This window comes from Heliangelus exortis, chromosome 20 (genome assembly GCF_036169615.1).
Source record: "Heliangelus exortis chromosome 20, bHelExo1.hap1, whole genome shotgun sequence".
In the NCBI taxonomy this organism is placed as follows: Eukaryota; Metazoa; Chordata; class Aves; order Apodiformes; family Trochilidae; genus Heliangelus; species Heliangelus exortis.
In genome coordinates this window covers 2,662,301-2,676,864 of record NC_092441.1, presented here as the reverse complement: position 1 = coordinate 2,676,864, position 14,564 = coordinate 2,662,301, and the positions used below count along the sequence as shown (strand labels likewise).

The 14,564-nt window shown below is 49.9% G+C and overlaps 1 long non-coding RNA gene across 1 annotated transcript; it reads right to left on the bottom strand.

Annotated features, from left to right (window-relative positions):
* Positions 1 to 10,425: 10,425 nt before the first annotated feature.
* On the bottom strand, positions 10,426 to 11,790 carry LOC139805443 (uncharacterized). Its single transcript, XR_011729811.1, has 2 exons — positions 11,685 to 11,790; positions 10,426 to 10,779 (listed from the first exon to the last, which is right to left on the bottom strand). It is a non-coding gene; the product is annotated as an uncharacterized lncRNA (long non-coding RNA).
* Between the last annotated feature and the right edge of the window lie 2,774 nt (positions 11,791 to 14,564).

The following is a 14,564-nucleotide window of genomic DNA, read 5'->3' as shown; positions in this document are numbered from 1 at the left end:
AGCCCTACGTAGGAAAGCTCTTCAGATGTTTGTTCCCTGAACTGCAGACAGCAAACCCTAAATATTTGCCCTCCTCCCCTCTTGGGGCTGAAGGAATGCCTTCAAACAGTTTGAATCGTGTAACCTCAGCCATCACATGACCTCAGCCAGAGAAAATGGCCAAATTCAGAGGAAAATCTGCTTAAAACTCTCATTAGCTCCTCCCTCCCCTTTCCCAACCCATTTTAAATAAACAAACAAACAAACGAAAAACCTCACAGCCCTTACAGCTGCTGTTGTTTTGCTTTCCCTGGAAAACCTGAGGAATTGCACGGTGAGGGCACTTGGAGCTATTTGAAGAGGCCACGAAATCCCCCCCTCCAGCCCCCTGCTTACAGGAGCATCAGCCCTAAGGAAAGTCATAAATCTCCCCCCTGAACAGGAACCCGAAGCCCAAAGCCACGTAACTCAAAGAGGCTCAAAGCAAAAAAAAGTCCCTTTTAGTGTCAGGGTGGTCTGTGTAAAGTTAGGAGACACCTGCTAGCAAGTCCTGAGACACCAGCATCTGTGTAAACTCACCCCCTCCCTGCACCCGCAGCCCCTGCAAGGTGTTGAATGAAGGAGTTTCATGAAAAAAGGCTCTGTCTGGGGCAGCTCTAAGGCTTACAGAGCCCTAAGGAAAACAGAGCCAGTGCTGTGCAGCCCTGGGATGGATTACCAGGGACCACAGGGAGGGCTGTGAATTATGGTGACAAGCTGATCTGCTTGCTGACTGGTGGCTCGGGGTGGGTGTGCAGGAGATAAGAGCCAGGGGCTTGGGGAGAGAGGAATAAATTGGAGAGGATCTGAGGAAAAAGGAGCAGGAGGGGAGAACCTGAAGCTGGACAGATATGGCCAGCTGGGGATGGAGAGCTGGTGGGTTCAGCCCCAGCTTCCCCTGCACCAGGGACCTGCTGCAGGACCAGACCGTGGTGCTTCTCCACCTCAAATCAGGATTTGAACATTAATTTATTTTTAATTGGAAAGCAAAAGCTAAAGAGTGAAACCTCAGCATGCAAGGCCACGGCACTTCCTTATGAATTAAACAGTGGAGATACTTGAACACCAGTGAAGCTGAAATCTGGAAATACCAATATCTCACCAAAGTGTTTTTTTAACATGCACAAGTGTCACACACACTGCTCTGAAGTTTCCTAGCTGTAGGTGAAATCTTCTCATCATCAGCTCTCAATATAAAATGCGTTTATCTTAAAGGACATTTGCTTTCCTGTGCTTACAGACTGTATTTGAATTGTCAAATGACACTTTGCTGAAATTATTAAAACCCAGAGGTCACAGAGAACCTGACTTGAAAGGAGGAACACACATTCTTTCGTCTGAGCAAAAGTGCATATTTGGAATTTTAAATGCAAATTTTTTCTTTTTTTTTTTTTTTTTCTGGAGGAAGAATCACTTTTCTGGCAGCCAAGTACAGACGACAGAGCATTTGAAAGAAGGTTCTGCTTTAATTTCTGACAAGTGCTGTGAATAGATACTCTGCTGTTCAAGGGAAGGGACAGAGCAGAGCCCTGACTGCAGCCACGGGGAGCAGGGACTGTCACACAACCTCTCTGCTTCTGCACACAGCAGATCCCCCCCTGGACATCATAGGGGGCTGTGCTGTGCCCTGTGTCCCCCCCCAACCCTACAACTCTGGTGCTGAGCCCCTGCAGAGAGCCAGGCTCAGGCTGCTGGGATGGCCACAGGGCTGGGGCTGAGGAAAGGCAGGAGGTGTCTGGTTTCTGTATGCTGACTGCAGGAATGTTTGCTTTCTGAGGGATAAGGCTTATCTGTTCCCCTGGCTCATGCTGCCTTTTAGGGTGTTCAGCAAAGAGATAGGAAGGGGAAGGTGAGGATGTTCAGCATCTCTCTCAGAAAAAATAATCCTCAAGTCAAACCACCTCCCAGGACATTTGCAGATTGGTCTTATGCTCCCTGTTGTGTGGTGCCTCTTGGTGGGATGTGCCAAGGGGCATCACCAGTCTGCCAGATGGTGCCAAAAATGCTCAGCCCAGGAGTGATGAGCAAGTGAGCTTGAAAGAGGAGGAGAAGTAAACCTGGGTGCCAGAGGAGGTCTGAGTTGCATGTTAGAGGGCAGCTGGGGGGCAAAGCCTGACCCAGCAGAGCAGAGAAGTCTCAGGGGGTTTGAGTATAGAATTCCCCCAAGAGGTCTCACTTTCCCCCCTGTGCTGGGCTAGATTTAAGACTGTAACATCTTGCACCAAAACTTCAAAAGCTTCTGACAAGGCTCCATTTGTCTAGGAGCTGCAGTGAGAGCAGGAGCAGCAATGTGTTGTATCTGCCTCCTCCTCAGCATCAGTGCAGAGCGACCGCTCCGGGGAAGGAGCAGAGAGGAGCCAGGGTGCAGGGGTGTGGATTTTAGCTCTGCAGAGCTAAAGATGAGACCCTTGAGGCAAAGGATGAAGATTCAGCTTCCTACAGCCTTGAGAGGAGTGCCTGGTGACTTCTGTGCTACCTCACCTACAGGCCTCAGGAGAGGACTCAGTGTCAGCCCCAGCCTCAGGACAAGGAGCAATGGTTTAGAGGTCACTCTGAAGAAGAGGGGATGGAGGAAATCTGCACATGGTAGCAGAGCAGAGCTAGGGAGAAATTTCCTCTCCTGAAAGGCCCTTCCCTTTCCTCCTTTTCCTCTGCTACAAATAAAGATGTGGTTTGAGGTGTGCAGACTCCAGCCCTACCTTTCTCCACCATTATCACCACTACACTTACCAGTGCACCTGCAAATCCACTCCATTTTCTATCCCCTGATGAAATCCCAGCTTCTCACCTCCTCCCAGGTACCTCATCTACCCAACCTGCATTTTTTTTGCAGAGATGAGCTCGCAATCACCCCTTCCTTTTGCTCTGAATCCCAAACCCATCCTCACCAACATAATGCAACCTGACTCGACTCTGACACTCCTCATCCCAGTGTCTTCCCAGTGAGGAGGAAGGCAATGATGCTGCCTGCCAGCTTCACACCCTCCTCACAAGCAGCAAAGCCTGCTCCTGGGCTCTGTTTTCATGCCTCCTGGAGAGCTCCTCGGTGCTGATCTGAAGTTTGGATGCAGTGTTGTTTTTATATATAAATGACATTATGACAAATGATGAAGGATTAAATTACACTTCAATCAAATCAAGACAAACCAGTAGGGATCAAGGTCCCAGTGGAAAGTATACATGGAGTTCCTCAGCTTCCTGATTTGAATGACTTTGTTCTTCTTCCAGAGGAAGGAGGGGGGGGGGGACACGACAAAGGAGAAGAGAGGGGAAAGGGAGAGGAGGGGGGAATTTGGCCTAAAATGAAACATTTTCCTTTTAAGTTGAACATTTGAAAATGGCTGGGAGGAAAGAACTGAAACACTGTAATGGCTGATACTGAAGAACAGCCTGGGACTTTTGCTTTTGGAGAACAGACGCCAGGGAGAGAGCTGTGGTGTGAAAAAGACAACGCTGTGTGCCTTGAAGGGGAAGGTGTTTGCAGCAGCCCATCTCCTGCAGACACTGAAAACCCCCTGCAAGGCACTAACCCAATTAGCTTTGCAAGGAGCTGTGCTGTGTAAAGGCAAAGGCACTGACAGTGGTTTTGGTAAAGGCTAAAGACAGCTTCACTCTGCCTTGCACTCCCATCACTGTCACTTCATTAGCTTTGTGTTACCAGATCTTGCAAAGGTTGGCTCAAGAGCCTTTAGATCTACAGCTCTGTCCAGCCAGGAAGCCTCTCCTAGCATCAGGCTGGCTTGCAGAACTGTTTTGAACACGGGGGCAGTTTTTAAATGCTACAGAAATAGTTATTCTGTGAATGAGTCTGTCTGTAGTAGGTGGATAGGCAGACAGACAGATGGGCAGGCAGATGCTGTGCTCTGGAGTTTGCATCAGGTTCTTTGCTCCAGAGGTTTTATGAAATACTCCCCTCTGTGTTCTGATTTCTGGGTGAAAATCTTGGGTGTTGTGTACAATAGATCCCATCCCAGATAAAGCCCAACCAAGGGAGGCAGAATACATCATGGTTGTCTCTGAGACAGCCCATCAGGCTGACAGAGCTGTGACACACTTCATCCCCCCAGGATGGAAGCTGTCTGATGAGCTCAGACAAACTCAAAACCTTCCTGGCAGATGAGGACAACATTTCAGAAAAACATTTCTTAAAACTTTGGCACTGTGTCTGCAGGTGAATCACATGCTGTCTGAGCCAGAGGAGGTAGAAAACCTTTTCCTACCTCTTTGTTTGCTAACAGTGCCTTCAAACAAGACGCATCACCAGCACTTGGTGTCATCCAGTGATCTGCAGAAGGAGTGATGGACAAATTCCTCTTTGTTTAAAGGATTTAAACATTATTCTGGTCCTAAGAGTCATGTCAGCCATGTGCTTTCCTTCTAGGAGGCCCTCTCCCATTTCAGGGATGAAAATTTTAGTCTTCCCAATATGAAAGGCAAAAAGGACACTGCAGCAGAGCTAGAAAATCACTCTTGGTACATGGTAAAGCCAATTCCACTTAAAAAAAAAATGGAGCCCACAAAAGTACCCACGTGCACACGTGTCTACTCGTGTGCTCAGGCACAGACCCCAGCCTGCAGCTCGATGGGGTGAAAAGCAGATCACCCCTTTCTGAAAGTCTTTTTGCTCTGAATTTTCTCCCTGTAGTAATAAGCTTTGCAAAGTATTTTAATGAATAACTTAAGCAATAATTGCCAGGAAACCATTAGTTACCTATGGTTCACATCCAGCCTGTTCACATTACATCTCAACTTTCTGACAGAAAAATCAAGGAGAACACTTGCAAGAAATCAAGATCCAAATTGGTTCAGCCTCTAAGGATAATAAAGACTTAGAAATATGTATAAGTTTAAGTGGTTTTGAATAAGGACAGCATTTCAAAAAGCAGTTGAATTGTTACTTTGAAATAAGCCATTATTTTCGGCTTCTTAAAATTCTCTTCTTTTATAGGGGACGAGATCCAGACCGCCAAGAACCAAGGAGAGTTTTTGATGCAAATGAAAAGCAGCATTTAAGAAGTACAAGTATCCCATAATAGAACCCATATCAAATTGCCAGCTCCCAGACTTGCCTGGAACATTCAGGGGTCCATCCAGCCTGGGAGATGAGAGCAGGAGGGTTTAGAGGTCCCATCCCCTCAAACATCTCCAGCTGAAGAGTGCAGAAGACACCCAACACAGGCAGATGTTGCCATGGCAGGAAAGGTTTGGGAGAAGAGATCCTAAAGTCCCCTCAAACTGTTTTTGCTCATCTTGTCCTTACCCAGTGTCCCCAAAACCCCTTTGTTTTACTGGGATTTATGAAAGAAATCCTTTTTCTCCCATAGCACTGCATTTGGTAAAAAAACATCTGGCAAGGAAACATTGCATGAGCATCAGTGGTTCACAAACCCTTGAATGCCCCACATTCTGGGGGTCTGACCCCAGCACACATGCAGGAGGAAAGTGGGGAGCAGGGAGGGGATCTCCTGGAGCAGAACATGGGGAGCCCTGGGCCAGGCTGCCCCCAGAAGCTGTGGCTGCCCCACCCCTGGCAGCGTTGAAGGCTGGATGGGGCTGGTGGGAGGTGTCCCTGCCCGTGCAAGGGAGTTGGAACTGGATGAGCTTTAAGATCCCTTCCAACTCAACCCATTCTAGGACTCTACGAGAGCAAAAAAAGGTCCAATTAGCTGTCCTCCTGCAAACAAACAGCCCCTCAGCCCAACTTTTTCAAAGATGGCTCAGAAAAGAAAAGGGCCACAGGATTGGAGGGATCAACCTAAGTCATGTACATCTATTTAACAAGAAAACTCATTGATAAGCAAACCACCTGATGCTTGCACAGCAGAAAAGAAAACACCTGGTTCTGCCTGTGGGTTGATAAGCCAATATCTTTAATCTTTTTTTTTTTTTTTTTTTTTTTCCTCTTGATGACTGAAGTACACACTCTGTGCGGCCCTATGCTCCAGCCACATTGGTAATAGTAACAAAGCTTTGATGTCCCCCTCATTCAACAGAATGTTGTTTAGTTCAAAGCGAAGAACAGAGGCAATTCTTTGCTTTTAAATTATTAGCTCCCTAAGTCTTCTGTAATGATATAGTTTGACTGAAGTGTGCAGTTTATTAACTACATAAAGACGATATTATTAGAGCGGAGAAAGGCAGCCGAAAGTTTTGCCTTTCAGCTCAGCAGCAGGGGTTTGTGATACTTTGATCTCAATCAATGCTAAATGTCTTTGTGAGATAGAGGGAGCAGCAGAAATTACCTTTGGCACCATGACTACATCAATTATTTAGCTCTTTTTCTTATAAATTAAAGTGTTCTTCAACTTTTGGCCCAATTTTTTCTTCTTCTTTTTTTTTTTTTTTCTTTTTTTTTTTTCCCTTCAGTTGATTGGGGAAAAAAAAAAATTTAAAAAGCTGACTGGAAGAAGTCTGGCTGAGAACATTAATAAAAATCCCACTGACCTTTCCCAGTCCTGGTCTGGGGTGAGGAGATGGATTCATGTGAACAACAACAGCAAAAATGCACTGTGTTCTTTAACCAAACGACAACACAGGTTGTGTTTGCACATTTGTCTTTGTCTAACCTGATTTTTTTTTTCTTTGTCTTTTCCAATATTGCTGGCACAAATGCAGCCAGAGAAATGGGACACCTGATGGAAACAAAAGGATTGTTCTAAACAGGATTTAAAGTGTTGGTGGGTTTTTTTTTTTAAAGTTCTTTCCATCGCTCCCTGCACAACAGAGGGAAAGTTTAGGAGCAAGAATGAGGCATTCCCATCTTGGGGAATAAGAAGAAGAAATGGAAGTGTCCTAAGGCTTCCAGCAGAGCTTGCAGAGAACCAAATCAGTGTAGCAGGGGCTGCAGCAGCTGCATGGGTGCCACATGTGTCATTAAAGCCTCGGGTGTCAGTGCCCATATATCCAAATCCCACACACACATAAACTGTCACCAAATCCTACCCATACAGGAGTTGTGTCCAGTCTTGAGTCAGATTCCTGCAGCCATTTCCAAAATTCTCACCCCATCCTAAGCTGGGTGACTGACCCCATCCCTGGGGACAGAGGGAACCCAGCATGATGGGACTGGAGGTGAGTGGGGCTAATGCAGCCCAGCTGGATGGCAACAAAGCCGTTGCTTTTTCATGGAATTTGTGCTCTTTTAACACTCCAGGAAAGAGGCCAGGCTGATGGCCAGAGAGCAGAGCCAAGGGAGGGTATTCCTGCAATTTTGGGGACAGGAGCTGGTGGCTGGGCCTCAGTGCTGTGGTGTACCAGAGCGTGTTAGAAACCACTGGAACCAGAACCTCAGCTGGCAAGACAAGCAGCAGGCCCAGGGAGATGCTGAGGAGACAGCTTGATACCAAGGCTCAGCCTGCTGCAGCTCAGAGCCTTACAATGCTGGCCTTTGGCCAGGGAAATTTTTTGTGAGTGAGGAATAAAAGAGGTCTTTGCAGAGATGTTGAAGCATGAACTATGGGAACTTCAGCATATTTCTATGTAGAACATGTTGGAGAACAACATAATTCTGTTTTCATGGTGATCAAAGTTTTGCAAGAAGGAGGACTTGAGACAGTGTGCTAAGCTGCTATGGCAACATGAATTTTAAAAAGTAAACTGACTTGCAAGAGCTTATCTTTGCCTTTTTAGTGTGGTGCAGAGCAGATCTGGGAACCTCCACCCTCAAAGGGACCTTGTGAGGTGCTCACCTCTGTTTCCAGGACAGGCATGTTGTAAAATGCATTAAACATCCCTCAGGGCAAGGGGAAAATTACCCCAGTGACTGAGCTTCTTCCTGCACCCCAAAAAGCCAAGTCACGGTGACTCCTTAGTAATATCCTTATCATAATTCAGATATTCAGATGTTGGGGTGAATGTACCACGAACCACCACAGTTTGACTGACACCCTATTCTGAGACCCAAGGAGGATGTAAGGTGATGCAGCACCTGCAGAGAGGTGAAAATTCCACCCACACAGCACCCTTTCCAAGAGCATCGTGACGTGGGCTCAGCTTTCATCCCACCCTCAGAAAATGTAAAGGCAAAGGGTGTCAGGAGTGTTCCTGAGGGCTCCTCCTTTCACAAGGGGAAGCTGTGAAGAGCTGTCATGCTCTGAGTCAGCTGTTCTGCCAGGGCTGGCATTTCAGGCAGGAAGAGCCCTGCTGCAGAGCTATCCCAACCACGCCGCCTGCCAAAACCACACTGGGAATCTCATGGGAACGAGCCCTCTCCTGAGCCAGCTGGTACTTCCTGCTCCTCAGGCCTGATCCTGCTGGATGCTGAGCATTCCTTGTTCCATTTTTAAATTAACGAGACTTGAGCAATGCGAAGCCCAAGACTTCAGAGGGAGAGCAGTGCCTCCGTGGTTTTGGCACCCGGGTTTTTACGTCCCAGCTGGAGAGGAGAGAGGGAAATGTCAGATTGAAAGGGAGGTTTTGAGAGACAGAGATCGCCTGGAAAACAGATCTCCAAGTTTGGATCTTTGGATCAGGGTCACCAAGCTGGCCATGCCCCTGCAGACACCTCTCCTCCCACCAGCATGGCTCCTACCCCAGCCCCCAGCACAGCTCCAGCACAGAATCCACCTCCTGCCGATGACTCCAGCAAGAGGCTGAGGTTCAGAAGCTTGGGACTTGCTCCCATCCTATCCCAACAGTGTCCCCTTGAGGTTGATGGCTGAGGCAACCTGGGAAAAGCCCTCCCCGAGGTCTGGAGGAACCCCAGAAGCTGTTTTGGCTTTTCAGGCTGGCCCATCACTGCAGGGTGAGCATGCAAACAGATGCCAGCAGCACCTAGGGGTCAGCCTGAGCAAAGGACATTGTTGGAGCCCCCCACGAGTGGGGTGTGGGACTTCCACAGGGGTGGAGCTCGTTGTAGAACCACGTGGCTGATGAAACACCCTCCAGGCTCATTCACACAATATCCCAAATCCCACCATCGTGGCTCTTCCTGCAGCCCATTAGTTCAGAGCTGGAGTGTGGGAGCTCTTCCAGGACCTGGAGCAAGGCCACGGCTGCTCCATGGATCCGTGCCAGGCAGGAGCCCCCCCAGCAGTGGGAAGGAGGGGAGCAGAGCTGCTGTGGTGAGGGCACGGGGCTTCCTTACTGCTGCTGGAGTCTCCTTTCTTCTGTCAGCCAAGCAGCAGGGAGTTTTCTGAGAAACTGCCCACAGGGAGCGATCACTTTTTCCAGTCATTAACCTTACACATCCCTCCCATTATGGGAATACCTTGGATGTGGAAGTTTGCTGCAGTGAGCTCATTCTGCCAGGTGACTCCAGGCAGCGTTAAATGGGCTCCTGCACAGCGAGGGGATTTGAACTGCCTGAGCTGAAAGCACTCCTGACTCCAGCACGCCAGACCTCCAGCAGGGCCAGAGCCTCAGATGTCACCGTGTGAGAGCAGAGAGGTGGCAGGAGGGATCCAGGGCCTCCAGAGAAGCAGCTTTCAACCCGCAGCTGGCAGGAGCCTGGAGGGGTCCATGGGTGGGAGGAAGGGAGGGAGGAAAGCGAGGCACAGGCTTGAGATGCCTGGCACCAGGGAAAAAACTGTAAGGGTCCCCATATTGAAAGAGACTGGGGATAAAAAGCAGTGCCCTGAAGGGATAAATGTTGGGGACCCCCAGTGCTGGCCTCTGGGACAAGTGTGTACCTGTCTGTCTGGATCTAATGTCATCAAGCCCTGGCAGAGCAGTCAGTTTTGGAGCACTGAAGCCCTTCCTCTGGTTTTTGAGATAAGCATGAGACCAAAATCATCACTGTGTGATTCCTTGGCAAAGATGGGGACATCTTCACAGTCCATCCCACAAGGTGACCAGAGAGCATGAGTGTCCCTGTCACCTGTGTGAGCCAGGCTGGTCTCAGGCCAGCAGACACAGTCATTGTTGCAAATGAACTGTCCCAGGTCACTGGAAATAAACTCAGTGATACTTCTACAAATATTCCCCCCTGTGCCTCCTTGCAGTGAAGGAAGTGCCACTGGGGCCAGAGGGGATGAGTGTCATCCTGCTTGACAAGGGTTTCTTGGTGTGTCCCCTCTCCCCTGGGGCTTGTGAGCTGCAGGTGGCTACAAAGAGGTCCCTGTGGTAGCTGGTGACACACAGCACCAGTTATGTTACTCTTGCCAAGCACATAATAAGAGCAGTGCCCAAGCTCCTCATGGAGAACACGTGCTCATCAGCATGGGGAACACAGACTTGTGTCTTCCTCAGCAAACTGAGGACATCAGGAGCAAAGGTGCTGAGGAAGGTTGAGTGCTGAGTGCCCACCTTGGCTCCCTGCATGCTGAGAATGAAGAGGAGGATACCACAGATGAACAGGCTCCATGTGCAGCTCTTTCCACAGAACACGACCCACTTCCCAGCCCAGATACACACTGCTGAGCCATGGCCACTGATGGAGCAGAAGGCAAGAAAGTGCACAAGAAGAACCCCAAACCAGTGAGAGAAATATTAATTGTAGAATAGCTTTGATAACGTGTACAGAATATTAAATAGAATGTTATTAACTCTTACACACCAGACTGTTTCCTGGGTTATACATTATCAGTCAGGAGCAGCTGAGGAACAACATTAACAAAAACAATCACAAAAGGCACCACATTTGTCTTGCAGGAGTAGTAAGTGGCCACCACTAGTGACTGCCAAAGCAGAACCAGATTCTCCTGACAAAGCAAAAGCAACAAGAACAAACATTCCTACAAGAGAGTCGTGGCAGTGGGGGCAGCACTCCTGCCCCACTGCTGCTTTCTTCCTGGGAAAGAGTCTTTGGAAACAGAAACAGACCTGGAGGAAAAAAGGAGCACTGAGCATGCATGAGGAGAGTCTTAAATCCCAGAAGTCAGCATGGTGGAGCATGCCAGCCACACAGGCAAAGCTCTGCTTACATTTCCAGACACAAAATAGTGACACCAAAAGCCACAGGCCATAAATTACAGGATAACAACACACATCTAGGAAAGCCCTCCACACTTGAACTAAAAAACATCTTCAAACACTGCCATGACATAAGGAAAGCAACGTTCTAGCACTTCTGCTAACAACACACTTAGAGACTGTGGTAATGCATCAACCCCAGCTCAAAGAGGCCCAAAACACCAACATGGATCTGATTTGGATCTTCCCAGGTGTTGCCAGGGTGTGGTACAAGTCATGGTTTCAAAACCCATTCCAGCACTGAGAGGTCACAAAAAGGAAACTGGAGCTAACAGCAGTGCCCTGGAGTCCCAGCTCTTCTCCTGCACTGCTTGATCTTTGGGATCATGTTTTGCTTGGATTAAGGAACGATGCTATGCCATACAGGACACAGCTTCTCATAAGGGGGTTACTGTATTTTCCCCAGCAACCTCTTAATGAACTTGCTTTAAAATTTAAAACTTGTTACTAATAATAAGAGGTGGACCCAAGCTGGGGACTCAAACATGCCCCAATCTTGACTCTCAAAAAATGCCTGCAAGCTCTGCTCCAGCTGTGCTGTGTACAGAGTGCTGACACCTCATGGCCAAGCAAGTAGTTCAGATAAGACACCATTTCCCAGGATACATTTATACACATAAATTCTCCATCTGCTATAAAGCAAGAAGCAAGGTTCATTCATCAAGAAGTTGGCAGTGAATAGATCTAAAGACACCAAAGACAGAAAACCAGTCCAGAAATTATTTGAATTCTTGAAACATGGGTCTGTTACTCACAGCTTGATGCTGAAGGGTGGCTCTAATACACCTCAGCAGCAAGGGCCATACACTGAGCCATGGCTGGCACACATTGTGGTCTCAGGCTTGGGAAGAGAAGGTTGGTGTCCGGGTTCACTGTCACCCGGCTCTCCCCTCTTCCATGGGGTCCTCCCAAGGGCAGATCACCTCCTTTACAGAGTCCTTAGGAGCTCTCCAAGAGCTGTCCTCTCCCTCCTGAGGGTCCGTGGGGTAGATCCGGCTTTCCAAAGGAGGAGCATCCGTTTTTCTCTGGAAGAAGCTGTGTCACGAAATAAAAACTCGTCACGCATTTATGTGCTCACGGAGACAGAGAACACCCAGCATGGAGCCTGCCTTTGAGTCTTCCACTTGTCCAAACCCCAAATCCCAAAGAAAAACTCCTGGGCCCAAGCCCGTGGAAATGGAAAATGAAGGGAAAAGTCAGGTCTCACCCCTTTGAAGCAAAACTGCCATGTGGCAACAGCCCTGGCAAGGATCCAGGTGGGGAAGGAGCAAAAGGTGGGGAAGACATGGTGACCTTAGAGAGGGGCACTGCCAGGATTTGGTGACAGCCTCTCCTGACAGAAAAACCCCCACTCTTATTCGTCAGCGGTGACAAGGCTCTGGTGACATGGCTGCAAGGGTGCCTGGTGTCCCCATGGGGAGGAGAGGCCATCCCTGGCAGTGCCACGCTGTTTCCCACAAGGAATCATCCCTGTTCCAGTGGCAGGGCCAGCGGGAAGGTGCGCGGCCTCCATTTTGTTGCCTCACGCCTGCTCCTGGCAGCCGCCATGAGGCGCAGCCTCAGGGAAGACAAGATGGCGGCACATGGAGCACGAGACCCACTTGAAGGGGCTGAGCTGATACGGATTCACCCCTGGGCTAACTACAAACCAAGCTGGTCCCAGAGTCAGCCCTTCATGACCACATCCAGGTGCCCTGAGCCACAGAATCCCAGGATCATCTGGGTTGGGAATGATCTCTGAGATCATCCAGTCCAACCCTTGATCCGCTCCCGCCGTGGTTCCCAGCCCATGGCACTGAGTGCCACATCCAGTCTCTTTTTAAAATCCTCCAGGGATGGAGAATCCACCCCGTCCCTGGGCAGCCCCTTCCAATGCCTGATCACCCTCTCTGGAAAGAATTTTTTCCTAATATCCAACCTAACCCTCCCCTGGCAGAGCTGAAGCCCATGGCCTCTTGCCTTACGGATACATCGGAGAAGAGACCAACCCCTCCCTGGCTCCAACCTCCTTCCAGGGAGTTGTAGGGAGTGATGAGGTCTCCCCTGAGCCTCCTCTTCTCCAGACTGAAAAATTGGGAATCGAGGATGGTGACCTGGGAGGTTTTGAAGGGCTCAGCAGGCACTGGGGACGTGGAGAGGAGGCCAGGGACTACCCGAGGCTTGTGGAATGGCAGCGTTAGGGAATGGGGTGAATTTGAGAGAACGGAGGTGTCCTGATCCTCATCTCCTCCAGACTGAACACCCCCACCTCCCTCAACCCTTCCTCCCAGGACCTCTGCAGGATTCCCTTCACCACACTCACCTCCTCCCTGACGCCTTGGTGTCGGGATGGAGCCGCCCTTCCCGCTCTCCCAGCGGCCTCACCTTCCCGTGGGACACGGCCGGAGGTGAGAGTGTGGCGAGGAGGGGTGAGGTCCAGCAGCCCCTCCTCAGGAAACGTCTAAGGGACAACGTGGCCCCACGGGACCTCCTGCTGCCCCAGGGGAAGGGGCTGGGGCCAGCAGCACCCCCCGTGCTGCTGAGGGGTGCGGGGCAGGCGGTGCTGCGGGGCCATGGAGCGGTGGCTGTGCCGGTGCAAACAGCAGGGATTGGGGCTGGGGAAGCCGGGTGGGATGGCTGTGGGGAGGAAAAGGAGAGAGGATGGTTCAGGCCTGGAAAAGGGGCATGCTGGAGGGTGAGCTCTTCTCCCAAGGAAGAAGGATTCTCTCTCACAGAACCATTTGGGTTGGAAAGGACCTCGGAGATCATCCAGTCCAACCCTTTAATCCACTCCCGCCGTGGTTCCCAGACCACTGAGGGCCACATCCAACCTCTTCTTAAAAACCTCCAGGGATGGAGAATCCACCTCCTCCCTGGGCAGCCCCTTCCAATGCCTGATCACCCCCTCTGGAAAGAATTTTTTCCTAATATCCAACCTAACCCTCCCCTGGCAGAGCTGAAGCCCATGGCCTTACAGATACAGCAGACAAGAGACCAACCCCTCTCTGGCTCCAACCTCCTCCTTCCAGGGAATTCTCCTCCTCTGGAAAGGCACAGGAGAGACTGGACTCAGATGGGAGGCAGCACCCCAGCTCAGCCTCAGCCAGTGCCCGCCTCTCCTACAGCTCTGACCTCCTCCCTGCCCTCCCACAGCAGGATTTACCCACGGAAAGCCATGGAGGTCATTGCCACCAGCCCCAGTGGGTGCTGAGAGATCCAGCCCTGTACCCACTGGGATGCTGTAGGACACACCATTCCTTACAAAGAGCAGCTCCAGGCACAGAGGAGTCTGCTATTCCCAGAATGTGATCTTGGTTATAAATGGCATAACCATGTCACACCCCAATCACCAATGTGCTGGCTGCTGCGGTGGCCAAGAAAGAGGACACTGAGCTCCCAACCCTGATGAGTGATAATACAAGAAGCCACGTCTTGTACTGAAGTTCCCTGTGTCCCTGGCTGGTGCTGTGAAGTCTCCAGCTGAGCTAATGCAGCCCTCAGGACAAGCCTGAGCACAGATTCATCAGTAGAGGACATGCTGCTGCATGCCAGGGTCTCCCCTCCCATTTCCCAAGGATTTGCTCCCAGAGGAAATAAAATGCAGTTCAAGTGTCCAAAAAGAAGTGATGAGAGCAGAGGCACGCACAGCAAATGCA